The sequence below is a fragment of the Eublepharis macularius genome, chromosome 2 (genome assembly GCF_028583425.1).
Source record: "Eublepharis macularius isolate TG4126 chromosome 2, MPM_Emac_v1.0, whole genome shotgun sequence".
Classification (NCBI taxonomy): Eukaryota; Metazoa; Chordata; class Lepidosauria; order Squamata; family Eublepharidae; genus Eublepharis; species Eublepharis macularius.
Genome location: NC_072791.1, coordinates 85,846,157 through 85,863,639, shown reverse-complemented (window position 1 = coordinate 85,863,639; position 17,483 = coordinate 85,846,157).

Sequence of the window (17,483 nt, the reverse complement as noted above, 5' to 3'; positions counted from 1 at the left end):
AATGGAGCCTGATTTCTCAACGGAGGAATGGAATCGCACATGGATAATGCAACAAGCATGGGAGGAGAGACTCCGCTGGGCTGCTATGCAAGCACCTGGAAACCCAGGCGATGGGAGGCAGGTGGGCACCCCTGATGAGGCAGCTCGCTATGCCGATCTGAAAGCCCAAGTAGAGGCCATGAGAGGGGAGTTAGCTCAAGCGGCCCAGCTGATAGAGATCATGCTGCGGGACCTCATCAGCCGGAACCACCAGCAGTCTTACTGCCACCGCCACTGCTCGTGCTGGCGGGCACCCAAGCAGTGGCGGCTGGCCCACGGGCTCTGATTGCAAAGGCACTGTCCAGCCGGAGGAGAGTAGAAGGGCCCAGACAGAGACAACCGGCAGCGCCACCGGTGCCTTACCCTGGCCCACCGAGAGATTGGCAAGGTGGAGCGGCTGCGCCTCCTGTACCACCACCCATCTACCCGGCTTATGGCATCCCACCAGAACCATGAATCCAGTCTACATCTCATCGCGCACCACCCGTACAGGCCCCTCATGATCGCATGGACCGCATACCTCCCCCTCAACCAATGCCGCCCCTGTACCCAGATGTCAGAGGCAGGGGGGTGGAATTGCCCATGGGATGGATCAAGTTGGAAGCTACATTTGATGGCAACCCATGAAAGCTGGGATTCTTCATTGTGTAAGCCTTGCAATTTTTTAATGAGTGGGGGCATCTTTTCCCCTCGGAGCAAAGCCATGTCATCCATTTGGTATCCCGACTGAATGGAGTGGTGGCGGAATGGTATGTAACCCTGCATGATACAGGGGCACCTGAACGTTTAGATTTACAAGCCTTTATATCAGTGTTGAGAGCCCAATATGAGGACCCAATGGAAAGTGAGAGGGCTCTCACTGAACTAAGAGCCATTAGACAAGGCTCTAGACCCATAAGGGAATATGCAGCTAAATTCTGCCAGTTGGCAACCAAGTGTCCAACCTATCATGAGGAAGTTAAAATTGAACTATTCCAAAATGGATTAAATCCCGAGCTCCTGGATAGAGCCTTGATGCAAGATGACCTGGCCACTCTCTTAGGATGGATCCAACTAGTGTGTGAAGTGGAAAACTGCACCCAGGTAGTCCGTCTAGTTAAACAACACCAACTCACCAGCACAAGGAGAGCGCCGAGCGCCCCGGGAAGAGGCAGAGGAAACCCTGTGGGAACGGGGTTAGGCAGAGGAACAAGAGACACCCACTGGCGACAAGACCTCTGCATACAGTGTGGGAGTAGGGGGCACTTCGCAGCCCAATGTCCTCTTAGAGCCCCTTTGGAACAAGCTGCACCGCAGCCAACACCTGCTCCTCATACCGCCAAGAGTGAGCGCAAGTCCCTTCTGTGCCAAGGAAAACAAGATACCGGGTTGGAAGCCGAGGAGCTACCAGGCGAGAATGTTCCCCAGTCACAAGAAGGTGAGATGTCCGTGCAGTTGGGAAATGAGGAAGATCTGCCATAAAAGGGCCCCAACGGCAGGTCAAAGACCCCCCCATCACATGGGAGGGAAAAGGGGGCCATACTATTTATGCCAGTTACCCTGGTTAATCCCAAGAAAGGAACTCACTTGCGAGTGCAAGCACTTATTGATTCAGGGTGCTCCCGTGATATTATATCCCCTGCATTAATCCATGGGCTCGAGATAGAAACGCATGAGTTGGCAGACCCGATAGTTTTTGAGCAATTGGATGGGTCCAGCATGAGCCCTGCCCCATATGAAACGGAACCCGTGCCGACAGGAATGGGGAACCATTGGGAAGCCCGCCCCTACTTTGTCAGCCATGTGGCCAAATATCCATTAATTCTCAGCAGTTGCTGGCTCTGGGATCACAACTCCTACATCAAATGATCGGAGGGGATGACAGTCTTCAGCAGGGACCAATGCAACAAGCATGCATGGGCTGAAGAGTGGGGAAGGACAGCGCCGTCCCCCTTAGAGGTCATCCTACTGATGGAAGAGGAGTTGGTGGGCATTCCCTGAGAGTATAGAGATCTGGCACAAGCGTTTAGTGAACAGGAGGTGGATGAACTTCCCCTCCACCGCAATACAGACTGTGCCATTGAGCTGGTGCCAGGAGAAAAACTGCCCAAAGGCAAATTATATTCCATGAGCCCAGCTGAATGCCAAGAATTAAGGAAATTCATTGATAAAAATTTGGAGAGAGGCTTCATCCGACCGGCTAGTTCGCCACATGCTGCCCCAGTGCTATTTGTATAGAAAAAAGACGGAGGACTGAGATTGTGCATGGACTTCAGAGGCATTAATGCAGTGTCCATGTCCAATGCCTATCAGATCCCGCTAATTCGAGATTTGCTTAGTGCAAGGCAAAGTGTTTTCAAAATTGGACTTGAAAGATGCCTACTTCCATGTGAGAATACAGGAGGGGGACGAATGGAAAACCGCATTCAACACGCCTTTGGGACAATACGAATATTTGGTAATGCCTTTTGGTCTCAAAGGAGCCCCGAGTGTGTACATGACCCTCATCAATGAAGTGTTACATGAATACTTGTACAAAGGGGTGGCCGTTTACCTTGATGACATGTTAATTTACACGCAGGATAAAAAATCACACGTGGAATTAGTTCGCAAAGTTCTGAAGGCTCTAATCCAGCACAAATTGCCTGTAAAACTGTCTAAGTGTGAGTTCCACAAGGAGGAACTAGATTACTTGGGATATCGTATTTCCAGTCAAGGGCTGAAAATGGATCCAGCTAAGATCCAAGCCATAGAAGGGTGGATGGCCCCTAAAACTAGGAAGCAGTTACAATCGTTCCTAGGGTTTGCTAACTTCTATAGACCATTCATAGAAAATATTGCACAAATTGCCCTGCCCCTAACGGACCTATTAAAAACCAAGGGCAAGGGCATAACCATTAACCAACCACACTCCAAATTAAACTGGTAATTGGACTGTCAACAGGCATTTGAACAACTAAAAAGTAAATTTACATCAGAACCTGAGCTGCAGCAGCCAGATGAGAACCGTAAATTTATTGTACAGGTTGATGCGAGCGACACAGCAATAGGAGGGGTGCTACTGCAGCAGGGGGGGGATGGAAAACTCTACCCGTGTGCCCATCTATCAAAAAAAATTTCAGATACTGAGAGAAATTGGAGTGTGTGGGAGAAAGATGTGTTTGCAGTTAAACTTGCTCTCACTACCTGGAGACAATGGTTGGAGGGAGCCTATCATCCATTCGAAGTCTGGACAGATCACAAAAACTTAGAAGCCCTACACACACACCCCTCCACTGGAGACTAAATGCCAAGCAACTCCAATGGGCAGAATTCTTCTCTAAATTTGATTTCACTCTGAATTATCTCCCGGGTAGGGCCAATTTCAGGGCGGACACCTTTTCGCACATGCCCCAGCATGACAGCCAAAAAAAGGAAGTCATCGACACAGTATTTTCGCCCTCCCAATTGGGAGGGGCGGTGACAACGCACAGTAAGGCTGCAAAAATGCAAAGCAGCTTGAAACCTGAGCTGACGGAATGGAAGGGGAGAGTGAAAAGCGAAGTGGAAAAGGAGGGGGAGGAAGCGCCCAAAGCCAAGCTCACGCAAACAGAAGCAGGAGAGTGGTGCCGGGGCTCCAAACTCTACATACTAGTTAGCTTAAGAAAAGAAATTCTCCAGCAATGCCATGACTCCAAATTAGCTGGACACTTTGGCTACCTTAAAACCCTCCATTTAGTCCAACGTCAGTTCTGGTGGCCAAACATGAGACAGGACATCTCCCAATATGTTTCCTCCTGTCCCATTTGCATTATGGCCAAACCGAGAAGGGGAAAATCCCCTGAACTGTTGCAACCATTAGAAACTCCTCCTCGACCATGGGCCGTAATTTCGATGGAATTTATAACAGATCTACCACCCTCAAAAGGGTGCACATGTATTTTAGTAGTGGTGGACTTGTTTTCTAAACAAGCACATTTCATTCCGTGTACTACTATTCCCACTGCAAAAAAGCTGGCAACCTTGTTCATGAAACACATAGTCAGGCTACATTCATTTCCATTCAAAGTGATCTCAGACAGAGGCATACAATTCGTTGCCAACTTCTGACGGGAGCTTCTACAAGTTGCGGGGATTGAACAGGGAATAGGCTCTGCTCACCATCCACAAACCGATGGACAAATGGAAAGAACTAATCAAGTTCTAGAACAGTTTCTCAGATGCTATATCAATTATCAACAAGACAACTGGACAGACTTTATCCATTATGCCGAATATGCGTATAACAACACAATACACAGCTCCACAGGAGCCTCCCCCTTCAAAATAGCACAAGGTTATGAGGGAAAAGCCCTACCATTTGACTCAACTCCAGAGTCAAAGAAACCAGGAGACCTGGGAGAATGGTGGTCCTCTCTTACAGAGCAATGGGAAATTATCCAAAAAACTTTTTAAAAGGCCAAGGAAGACTATAAAAAATATGCCGACCGCCACTGTACAGAGCAACGGAAACTACAACCAGGAGATAGAGTATATGTTTTCGCCAAACATTTCAAAAGTGAACAACCATGTAAAAAGTTGGGACTTAAATACATGGGACCTTTCCCCGTCAAAAGAGTAATTAACAATGTGACAGTGGAACTTGAACTACCAAAAAACCTACGCCAAATGCACTCAACATTCCACTTCAGCCTATTAAAAAAAGCACCTCAACCTGATGAGTGGCACCCAGAAAAAGAAGTCCCACATCCTACCCTCATCGATGGACAAGTCCATTATGAGATAGAAGAAATCTTGGACTCCAAGATAAAAACAAAAAACTTTATTACCTTATCAGATGGAAAGACTTTGATGAAAGCTTTAGGGAGTGGGTAGCAGCCTCCCACATGAATGCCCCTAGACTCACTGCCAAATTCCACAAAAAATACCCGGACAAGGCGGGGTCTGGTGGGTGAGGGGAGGTCTTTGGAGGGGCAGAAATGTCAGGTCTGTTGCCCACAGTCCTTCCATATTGCTTTCTTGCTGTATTTTTCCCAGTAATGTTTCTGTGTGTGTATTAGCAGGAGCAGCTTGGTTCCCGAGACAGCCTTATCTGAGATGGCTCACCACAACAGCCTTGGGACAGCTCCTTCCTTTCACTTTCCCACCTTCTGTACTAGCTGGGTAGACACCGAGGGTGGGGGATGGTTTAGAGGGTTTGATATACTGTAGCAAGCTCTTAACACGTCATTCTCAACAAGAGATCTATGTACAGCCAGAAGCTTACTTAGGCCTTTGGATAACCTATGGACACTTATACTCTCTGAATATATAATCTCTCAGTAAAGAACCTTTGACTCAAGAGACCTTGGATTTCTTGCTACAAGGGGTGGGAGACTAAATCAGAGTATCCTGCTTTCCATAGACTAACAATAGCTTTAAGACTTGATGACATCATCTCTTTATATACTCAGCAACATAGCAGGTTAATTACCAGCTGTTGACTAAGCATGGATGCGGCCGTAAATTTTGTAAAGCTGGATCGTAGTGAGTATTATTACACTTGGTTCTGTACTGTTGCTTTTTAAGAAACTTGGAGGTCAGGGTATTATGTATTTGATATTTCTTACAGTAAATTGTTTCCTGTGATCAAGAGGATTGTGAAACAGGAAGGTATCTGGAATCCTGTCGGGACATCATTGTTGCTCAGCTTCATCCTGCTGTTGTGGGGATCATCAATCATTGTTATATTCACCCCCTGAGGATTAAGGGGACATTATTTACGTTCAGTTCATCCTGCAGTCGTGGGGAGCTTCCTTTATTTTCATCCTTACGTATAATAGGATACTGAACTGTCACGGATGTTTCTGTCGTTTATACACTGGACCTTTGAGTTCTATTCCATACTGAATGTACTAATTGCTTAAGCTCTATTACATCCCATGCCGATTACAGGCATTTATTGTAAATGATTTTGTGTAAAAGACATTTCGTAAAAGACATTTTGTAAAATTTAGTGTGTAGCACTAATTTATTGACTGCTCTCTGAGTAGAGCTTGGGTAAATGTGTCTTTAACTTGCCTGTTCTTCACACTTACCATACGGGGATGTTCATCTGTTTTTGTGAGGATCAGGAGTGGAGCAAGTGGCAATGCCCACCCACCTCCTTTCACCCAGCCTGGATCAGTAGCGGATAAGGAATTTGGAGTCAGTTTCTAATCAATTACTTTTTTATCAAAGAGAAGTATGGAGAAAAGAGGGGCAGGAAGGGAGGTTCTGCATAATTTCACTCTGTAAATTCTCAGAGGCAGGCTGGGTGAAGGGGGGTGGGCATTGCCACCTGTTCCACTCCTGATCCTGGTTGGGTGAAGGAGAGAGTAGGCATTGCCTCCTGCTCCACTCCTGATCCCAGCTGGGTGAAGGGGGGTGGGCATTGCCACCTGCTCTATTCCTGATCTCGACAAAAAAGAATCCCCCTCCCCGAACAATGAGCTGTGCCAAAAGTAGATACCCACAACTCGAGGGAAATACAGGAAAGTCTATATAAAATAAATATTGAATAGATATTTATATATAGAATGTAAAGTGCAATGTGTCCAGGTGCTATAATACATAATAAATACAATCTTGTCTATTAAATACAGTTAATACATTCCAGAAGATATCCACATATAACAAAAAATATCCTTATGCAAAATTAATGTCCATATACAAAATTATCTAACACAAGTTTAGAGTGACAGCCTGAAAGTCCATAAAAGTCAAAAAGACATAAATCCAGCCACACATTTCAGAGTAATGCTTTTTTGTGTTCTCCTCTAGGTGTGTGAACAAGAGGTGCTCCCGAAAGATATGTGCAAATTCAATAGGTAAGTATGTGAGAACGTTATTCTGAATTATCTTTCTATTCTCTCTACAAGTGGATCCAAATTACACAGGAAAGATTTCACTAGAGCTTGGCCTAGGAGTTTGTTTCCATCTCTAAGACTGAGTGCTAGAAGGAAAAAATCTCAGCACACATAGACTTTGTAGCCAAACGCACATGTTAGATATTAGTGGGACAAACTTTAATAAACTTAGAGATATGGTGTGAGATATTCCATGGGCAAAAATGCTGGGAGGGAAAGGAAGAAGTGAAGTGTGGGCTCTCCTAAAAGAAGAGCTTTTGCAGGCTCAAGCTATCACCATTCCAGTAAGACGGAAATGCAATAGAGGATCTATGAAGCCAATGTGGATGAACAGAGAGCTCTGTGATGAGCTAAGGAGGAAAATGGAGACGTTCAAGAAATGGCAGAAAGGAAATGCATCTAAAGAATAGTAGCTAGGGGAAGCTAGGCACTGTAGGGCAGGTGTCAGAGAGGCCAAAGCTCAGATTGAACTGAGTCAGACCAGGGCAGCTTGGTGGAACAAAAAGATGTTCTTCAGATACGTGAGGTGCAAGCAGAAGGTAAAGGGGGCAATACCCCTATTGCTGAGTGAAAACTGAGTAACGTTGACAGAGGACAGACAGAAGGCACAAAGTCGCAATGCCTATTTTGCCTCAGTTTTCTCCCTGAAGGAGAGAACAGGCCCACCTAGAGATAGTAGTAGGCAAGGCATGATTTTGGGGCTGCTGGTTGACATGGGCAGAGAAATTGTGGAGAAGCATCTTGCTGCATGGGATGAGTTCAATCCCCTGAGCCAGATAGGGTGCACCTGAGAGTGCTTAAAGAACTTTCAGAAACACTTGCAGACCCTTTCTTGATCATCTTCCTGTCCTTGTGGAGGACAAGTGATGTGCTGGAAGACTGGAAGAGGGCAAATGTCAAGCCAATCTTCAAGAAAGGGGAAAAAGACAATCTTGGGAACTACAGGCCAGTCAGCCTGACCTGTGACCCACGGAAGATATTGAGGCAGATATTACAGACATCTGCAAGCATCTGATGGACAACATGATGATGGGGAAAGCAGAGCGGATTTGTCTCCAACAAATCTTGCCAGACCATCTCCTTCCATTACTGAGTATCAGGCTTACTGGATTGTGGGGATGCTGTCGATGTAGTTATCTGGATTTCAGTAAAGCTTTTGACAAGGTTCATCTTGCAGTTCTGATGGGTAAACTGGAGGACTGTGAACTGGACTATGGGATAGTTAGATGGATATGGAACTGGCTGGAGAACTGCACCCAAAAAGTAGTTGTTAACGGCATCACATCTGATTGGAAGGAGGTGTCCAATGAAATGCCAGGGCTCAATTCTGGGCCCAGTGCTTTTCAATATTTTTATAAAGGGATGAGGGTGTGAAGGGATTCTTCATTAAATTTGCAGATGACAGAAAACTGGGAGGAGTAACAAACACTCTTGAAGATAGAGATAGAATTTAACAAGATCTGAACATACTGGGAAAGTGGACAGATTCGAATAAGATGCGATTTAACATGTATAAGTGCTGGGTTTTCCACATACGTAACAAAAATGCAAAGCTTGCATACTGGATGAGGGATACACTTCTGGCTAGCATTGTGTGTGAACAAGATTTGGGGATATGAGTGGATAGGAAGTTAAACATGAGCAGTCAGTGTGATGCAGCAGCAAAAAAGACAAATGCAATCTAGGGATGTATCCACAAAAATATAACATCCAAATCACTGGATGTCATTGTCCCACTATATACAACATTGGTCAGGTGAGGTCTCACCTGGAGTACTGATTGCAGTTCAGGAAGTCTCATTTCAAAAAGGTTGAGGACTAATTGGAACAGATACAGAGGAGAGCAACCAGGATGACCAGGGGCTTGGAGACCAAGTCCTATGAGGAAAGACTAATAGATGTGGAAATTTTCCACTTGGAGAAGAGGAGGTTGAAGTGAGACATGATTGCTCTTTAAGTCACGTAGGGGAGGGGAGGGAGCTCTTCCTGTTGGCAACAGAGGACAGGTCTAAAAAACTAACAGGAGGGAAGGTACTCGCTGGACATTAGATAAACTTCTTCACGTTGAGAGTAATTCATCCACCTAGGGATGTGGTGAGTTCCCCCTCATTGGCAGTCTTCCAATGCTGCTGGCTTGTTGGCAGGGGTCAATTCCTAGAAAAAGAACTGCAGGAACTCATCAGCATATCTCATTAGCATATGCCACACACCCTGACATCACCGGAAGTGTGTCAGAAGGCACCATCCACCCCTCAGGCCCCTTTCCCCAAAAATCTCCAGGTATTTCCTTAAAGCAGAATGAACTCAAATCAGTTTACCCTCCTGTGGAGAGCCAGCCCTGCTTGCTTGCACGCACGCATGCACTCACTCTCTCTCACAAGTCACAAATGAAAATAAAGCAGCAGAATGAATTCAAAGCAGCTTACCGTCCTTTGGAACCCAGCCCCACCCAGCTTGCACTCACTCATTTTCTCTCTCCCTCTCTCCCACGAGTCACAAATGGAAATAAATCAAACAGCAGAGCAGAATTAATTCTAAGCAGCTTATGTTCCTTTGAAGCCCAGTCCCACTTAGCTTGCACTCATTTACTCATTTTCTTCTCTCTCCCGCCCCCTCATGAGTCAAAAATGAAAATAAAGCAAGCAGCAGAGCAGAATGAATTTTATGTAGTTTACATTCCTTTGAAGCCCAGCCCCACTTGGTTTGCACTCACTCACTCATTTTCTTTCTCTCTCTCTCCCTCGAGTCACAAATAAAAAAAAAAGCAGCAGAGCCTGCTGCTAAAGATGAGGACAGCCAGGAAGAAAAGGAATCATGTGGGCGGGGCCAAAACCCACGTGACCTCTTTTCAGAGCTACCGGAACACCGTTCCAGCGCGTTCCGCCTCCAAATGAGCCCTGCTTGTTGGGGATGCTTTAGGCTGTTCCTGCATTGGTCAAAAGGTTGGACTAGATGGTCTGGAAGTCCCCTTCCAACTCTATGATTCCATTAATCTACTAGCCTACCTTGCAGGGATGCTGAAAGCACTGCTGAGTTTATACCCTCTGAACATTCAAAAAGTTGCACGAGGAAAAGAAGGAATGACACTAATGAGGCTACATATCGGTAATGAGAAGGCCACATATTGTATATGCGTTGGGTTAGCATGAGAGCAGGGTATCATTCAGACAAGTGCACCTTAATATTGCTTGAACGTCAGAGAGGAAAGGGGGCAGGAAATGAGAGTTCCAAAATGCTGGTAAAATGTGATGGAGTGACAGAAAAATCTTTCACACATTCATCACTAATCTCAAAGTACCAGAACATTATGGAGGTTTCAGGAAAAAAAAAACATGTTATCCACTTTTCATTCGGTTGAATATCCTCTTGTTTCTAGTACAAATTATGACAGGTTTTTCTGTCTTGGTGCCAGAAGGAGAATAAAATTTAGTAGTAGAGAAAAATGAATCAATTCACTTAATCTGCCTTTAATTATTTCTGTAATGAGTGTGTAATTTCATCCTTCTCCAGTGCAGAACATGGTATTAATTATGGGAACAAAAACAATGGAATGGAAGCAATATTGTTATAACTGTAATTCCCTCTGCACCCCCCCCTGATTTTTCTCTGCATCAGATGTTCAACAAGAAAAGCAAAACAAGATAGCAATGAGCAGCTTTTCAACCAGCACTTTGCTAAACAACAACCAAATAAGAAAAAAATACATAATTAAAAATACACAGAATACATTACATTTTCTAATTTAATCCTTTTCTTATAGCTTTGCTTTGTGTGAGGTTTTTTTCCTGTACTCTAACTATTTTTTATCTCAATCATGTATTTCTGCCCTTGTAAAAATGTTATTCTTCCCTTGGGGGAAGCAATGAGATAAGAACCTAAGGATGCACAATTCTGGGGGTGGGGGAGGGCTTGGAACAGTCATATTATAGTTCTTGGAGGAGGGAGGTCAATCTGCTAGTTCCATCTAGTCCAACACATTTCAGAAATGCATGCAATTGCAGCTTGTAAGGAAGCTCTCAACTGTTGCATGAAGGTCTACATGTTAAACCACTAAGTTAGACTTTGAAGAAACAGCTTTGCTTCTGTATATACTTAACTGTGAAAACTGTGAAATAGCATGCAGGAATTAAGGCAGATTCTTCATTACAGAACTCATTTGGCCTCAGTCCAAATGTGTTTGTACATAGCGGCTTATACTCCACTTTGACATAATCCTTTTAAACTCAATGCAATTGTGCTGATCAGCAATTTGGCAGGGAGAGGGGAAGAAAACGGGTTGTAATCCAACCCCTCAACTATTAGTTCCTTGTCAAATTTTCTAATTGGGCTATGTCTGAACACTGGGTACCAAAGGACCAAACTAGAAGTGATCTTGATTGTGCCCACAGCATGGCAGGCTGAGGTGCTCTCCCCCCTCCCAATTTCAAGTGCCAAAACAGCTGCATGGGTAGGATGATGTCATTTCAGTCCTTGAACAGGTGCAGGGGGAGGGAACAAGAGTGCCTCAGCCTGCAGCACTATAGTACCAATTGGAAGAAGGCCCACATAGCATTTTTAAATCACTTTGAAATGGAAGTGGCACCCAGGGATGCTGGAACATTTTAATTTGGCTCACAGGCTGCAATCCTAAGGATGCTTTCTTGTTAAATATTCTATCCAACTTGATATTGTTTCATCATAGGATTTTCATTTGGAATGTGGTGCTGGAGGAGAATTTTGCAGATATCATGGATGGCTAAAAAGACAAATAAGTGGGTACTGGGTAAAATCAAGCCTGAATTCTCCTTAGAAGCTAAAATGACAAAACTGAGGCTATTGTACTTCAATGTCACTACTGTCTACTCTGAGTGGCAGCAGATGTCCAGAGTCTCATATAGAAGTCTTGTACATTACCCGCTACCTAGTACTTTTAAGTAGAGATGGGCATGAAACGCATTATGAACTTCAAAAACCCACGAAATTGGTGATTGCTCGATTGCAATCTGGAGGTTCGTGATTGTCCACAGCCAATGAACCAGCGTTCGGAAGAAGCCTGGTTCGGTGTGTTCGGCCACGGTTTGGGAAGCCAGACAGTCAGGTGCCAGCAATCAATTCCCCTGGAAACAGAGCAGGGGGGATGCCTGAACTCTGTCTGCACTCCTTCTGTCACCCTGGAAACCCAAATGGAAGCCCAGCTTACCTTGATCGGCAGGTCTTCCTTCCAACCACGGAGCTGCAAAGTGGTTACAAGTTGGGAGAAGACACCCAGGGGAGGGAGGGGGGAGGGAGTGTCCTGTAGCCACGGGCACTCCAATCTCACCCCTGCAAACCCTGATAGGCAGCTCTGACGGCCAAACACAGACCTCCTGCGTTGCTCAATGGGACCTGTGCTTATAAATAGCCGTGGGCTCCCAGGCTGGGTTTCACTTTCAGCGAGCAGTGGAGTGGGACAGAGCTCTTGCTTCCCACTTGCTAGCCTTTGGGGAGAGAGACAGAGTATAATTCAGCTTGGATTTGGGGGATAGGGATCTATCTCCTCTGGTTCCAGGGCTGCTGCCTCACTCTGGGGCCAAGCTCAGTGGGCACCTTGGCTGAGGGCTCACATTGATTATTGATCAGTGCCTGATCGGGTCAGGTCTGTGGGAGTGGTGAGCTAGGGCTCTAGTCCCTCCTTCCCTCTGGTGCCAGGGCTGCTGCCAGTTCCCCCACCACTTAAGAGAAAACATCCCATATGGCCAGCTATTGAGGATAAAGCGTAATTCCTCATCAGCAGAGGATTTTGAGACAGACTGCAATTATGTGTAGTGAATTTGCACGCAGAGGTTATCCTCAGCGGGTGATACTATCTGCGCTATCAAGAGCCAGACAGGCTACTAGGGAATTGCTGTTTGAGTAAAAGAGCGTCAAACAGGGGAGAGGATCATATGGGCTCTAGAGTATACCCCTTTATCTAATCATATTAAGAAAATAGTAGACCGTCATTGGCAGCTTGTTCAGGACATCGAGGGGTGCCAACAACCCCTGCTGGTTGTGTTTCGCAGGACCAGGAGTCTTCGAGACGATTTGGTCCATATTGACTCTCAAGTTCCAAACAGGAGACAGACGTTGCCTGAAGGCAACTTTAGATGTGGCCATTGCAACGTTTGCAATTTGATCTGGGAAGGCAGTACTGTGGTAGTAAAAAGCAGGAATCTAACGTTTCATCATTTTGCCACTTGTCAAACATTGGGTTTAGTGTACTTGATCAAATGCCCATGTCCTTTGCTGTATGTGGGCTGCACTATCAGACCCCTTAGAACTCGCATGCTTGAACACATATCAAGGATCAAAAATGGGGTTATTGAGGCACCTTTAACTCAACATTTCCTAGAAAAACAACATCGTTAGAATGAGTTTCGGGTAGCAATACTTAGTGTGATAGTCAGAAATAATCAGAAATAATTCAGAATGCACTCCTCCGTAAGGAGGCACAGTGGATTCACTTGCTGCAGACCATGAAACACACGGGTCTAAATAATGAATTGTGTCTAAGTTGTTTCCTTTAATGAACGTTGCCCCTTTAAGATAGATGCAACGTCCAGGGTAAAGGGGATGAAAGCAATTTGTAATTGGTCATCGGGGCGCGCAAGAGAATGCATAGCTGCCACTATCCGGGTCTTATGAAGTATGAGTGTCTCCATTAGGACTACAGGTCTGTAATTGAGATTGTACATTTGTGTTATATGGTTAATTATACTGTATGTGATAATTTGTGCTATGTTAAGTATTATGATCTCACATTATAGCGGAGAACAACGCCCCTGAGGAAGTGAGAGACGAAATCTGAGCTTACGAGCCAGCCCCAGATAGGGCGTGGAACTGAATTTCATCTGTTCTGCTTTCTGCTGCTAGCAAGGAGAACAAAAAGATAAAAGAAGACACAATACCGTTTACATGCTTGTGAAGAGAGAATTTATTTTGGGACTCTGTTTTTTCCTGGTTTGGTCATACATACATGTGTGAAAATGTATATACTTATGTTGACTGTAATTTTGTCACAAACCTGTAGCACATTGCACTTTGAAAATACTTTTGATACTTTGTAAGAGTGTAACCTTTTTTCTCCCGTGTGTTTCTACTCTATTTGCACTGGAGGCCCTGGGGCCAAGCTTGGTGGGCACCTCGGCTGAGGGCTCACATTAGTGCCTGATCTGTTCAGGTCTGTGGGAGTGGTGGGCTAGGGCTCTAGTCCCTCCCTCCCTCTGGTGCCAGGGCTGCTGCCAGGCCCTGGGGCCAAGCTTGGTGGGCACCTTGGCAGAGGGTTCACTGTATCATCTCCGTTCTTCTTCTCAATTGTTGTTTGCTGTCACGATGAGCTTTCAGGTGGGGGACAAGAGTGGTCGTGTGGAGAAGTGCAGAGATTGTCCCAGTTTCAGCACAGGAATCAGTGCTGTGCAGGACTCTGGAGCAGCAGAGACTCCTGCTCCCCCAAAATCACCAGTTGAGGTTGTGGAGGAGGCTGAAGAGGTCTTGCTGGCAGCAGAAGAGGAACTCCTGAAAATTTGGGGGGAGGAGGAGGCTGAGGGATCCTTGGAGGAATGGTTGGGGTTTGAGGAAACATCCAGCCTGTCCCCATCCCAAACTACCGGTGGTGCTGTCCCTGCCTGCAGTCCACCCATCACTCCATCTTCCATTGCCAGCTTCATGGCACATCCAGCAGCAACACTTCGTCCTCCATCCCCTGGAACCATTAGTGGGCCCCAGTTCAACCTCAATGTTTGGAGGCACTTTCGGTCCCTTCCTACTGAACCCCGCGTGGAGCAGTGCTGTGTGTGTGAGAGCCTGGCGTGCAGGGGCAATGACCTGAAACACCTATCATCGACGGCCCTGACTCGGCACCTGAAGAGGCACCACCCAAGCCTGTCGTCTCCATCCTCGGCCAGCGTAACATCTGTCGGGGGGAGACTGAGGGCCACCAGCTCATCTGATCCAGGATCAATGGGAGGGTCTCTGGAATGCATCCCGAGCAAGAAGCCTTGCTTCGAGGGTGCAGCTGGTAGGAGCAGAAGGGTCAAGCAGGCCGCCCTGGGGGAAGTTGTTCCATCGGGGTTGGGGGTGGCTCTGCTGAAAAGGGTGAGGTCAAGTGCTCAGGAGGTGGGCGTTCGTGTGGTGGCACAGACGGTTGCCATGGAAGGCTTCCCCCTATCTGTCATGGAGGGTGTGGGCTTCCAACTGCTGCTCCAGCATTTTGCCCCATAGTTCTCCATGCCATCATGGCACACCGTTGGGCGTCAAGTCATGCCCACCCTGTACGAGGCAGTGCGAGACATGGTGCACAGAGACCTGTTGGCCACCCAAGGCAGAACAGTGCACTTCATGGCCGACCTGTGGAGGGGCTGCCATCACAGGTACCTTTCCATCACCGCCCTCTAGTGGCAACCAGAGGACCTCCGCCTCCCCAGGCCAAGATCTGTCAGCCGTAAAATGGTGCCCAGCTTGACACCAGGCTACAGGGCAGTTCTTCTTCAGGCCCAGGGGATAGATGAGGTCCACAATGGGAAGAACATTGCCGCCACCGTCAAGGCGGCTCTGAGTGAGTGGACGTCCGAGGTGGAAGGGCTTCATGGTGACGGACGCAGGATCCAAAATGTCGGCAGCCCTGAAAGAGGCATCCCTCCCAGGCCTGGTGTGCATGGCGCACAAGCTGCACCTCGTGATGCAGGATGTGCTTAGGCTGGGGACCAAGCCGAGGGACAGCTGGGACAAGGGAACATTGCGGACGCGCAATCTGCTGGACAGCTGCCGTCACATCACTTCCCACTTCTCCCGCAGCATATACTCTTCTCGCGAGCTGTTCCAGAGGCAGGGGGGAAGCAGGGGTCCCCGAGCACCAACTCTTCCAGGACCTGCCTACCCGCTGGAACTCCACCTACAACATGGTATGTTGCCTGGTGGAGCAGAAGGGTGCGTTGGAAGACATCCTGTCCTCTTTGGATGTGCTGAGGAGGGGAGAGGAGTTGACCCTCAGCTCCATGGACTGGAGATTCCTTGCCCAGATGTCCTGGATCCTGAAACCCTTCAGGGATGCCACTGAGCTCTTGTGCTCCTACCAGGCCAGCCTGGGTCAGGTCCTCCCTCTGATCCACGGCCTCGACCAGTTTGTGGCCCAGGAGCTCCAGCAAGGGGAAAAGCTGCTCCCCAGGGTCTGCGACTTTGTCTGGAGGATCCAGGCCTGCATCGCTGAAAGCCTGCATCCTCTATGCTGTGAGGCACTGTATCAAGTGCCCTCCCTCCATGACCCCCGCACCAAGGGCGGCATCACCACGCAGGTAGGTCAGATGCAGCACTGGAAAAAGGAGCTCTGCAGAGCGGTAGTCCATTTCCAGAGACAGAGGGCAGGAGACAAGGAACCGGGCAGCGGCGAGGGGCAGGCAGTGGAGGAGGAAGAGGGGTGGAGGAGGGGGGAAGAGAGCCATGCCAGGGAAGAGCCACCCCAACGGCCATATTCAATCTCATGGTCTCGTCGGTGGGCTACGCGGTAGTCTGCTGCACAGCGGGCGTGTCCCTCTCAGTGGAGGACTTGGCAGGGGCCATGGTGCGCGAGTACCTTTCTGAGCCCACCGAGCCCCCCCATGCCAACCCGTTGCAGTATTGGGCAAGGAAATCTAACCGATGGCCGGACCTGTTGATAATCGCCACCAACATCCTTTCCTGCCCTCCCACCAGCGTGCAGAGCGAGCGGGTGCTCTCCCACCTGGGAGACCTCCTCCGTCCCCACCGTGCACGTCTGCACCTGGACCTGGTGGACATGTTGACGTTCATCAAGGTGAACCTCAACCTACTAGGGCATCCTCCTGTGGACCTGGACCTACCCGGGCTCTGAGCCACCCTGGGGTTGTAGCTGGCCTAGCTCGTCCACAGCGGGGTCCTTCAGTTCTCGGGGCTGCTTCCATGGCTGGTGACCCTTTGCCTTCCTCTCCCAGACAAGTTCCAGTTCCCTCTTCACACCTCTCCCTCTCTGGATCTCCTCAGATGCCTCCCAACCTCTCCTGTCTTTCCCATCCCATCCTTTCTGCAAAGTCAGGAAGGTGTGGTGCTGCCAGCTGATGCTGCTTTTGGCCATGAGGAACAGCTCTGCTGCTGTTGCCAATGTGAGAGTAGCACACTATGATACCCCCTTCTATAGCACCCGGTGTCCCCTCTGAGCAGTGGGGAATGGATCCCTCCCACCCTTTTCACAAAGGCAGCAAGTTGGGTGCTGTCTGCTGCTGCCACTTTGGACTCTGAGGGGCAGCTCAGAAGCTTTTGCTGAGCTTGACAGGTTTGAGCTGCTCGGTGCACCCCTGTCCATATGCACCTGCTGTCCTCTCTGTGCATGAGGAGAATGGGACCCACAACCAGTCACGTGTCCTTTCTGCAAGGCAGGAAGGTGGTTGAGGTCTGCCGCTGCTGCTTTTGGGCATGAGGGGCAGCTCAGGAGCTGTTGCTGGTGTTAGTAAGGCGATGCACGGTACCCTCCCCCCTTTCCATGGGCACCTGCTGTCCCCTCTGAGCAGGGGGGAATGGGTCCCTCGCCCTCACACCCTTTCCATGAAGGCCAGATGGTGGGTGCTGTATGACGTTTCGGCTTTGAGCCATGAG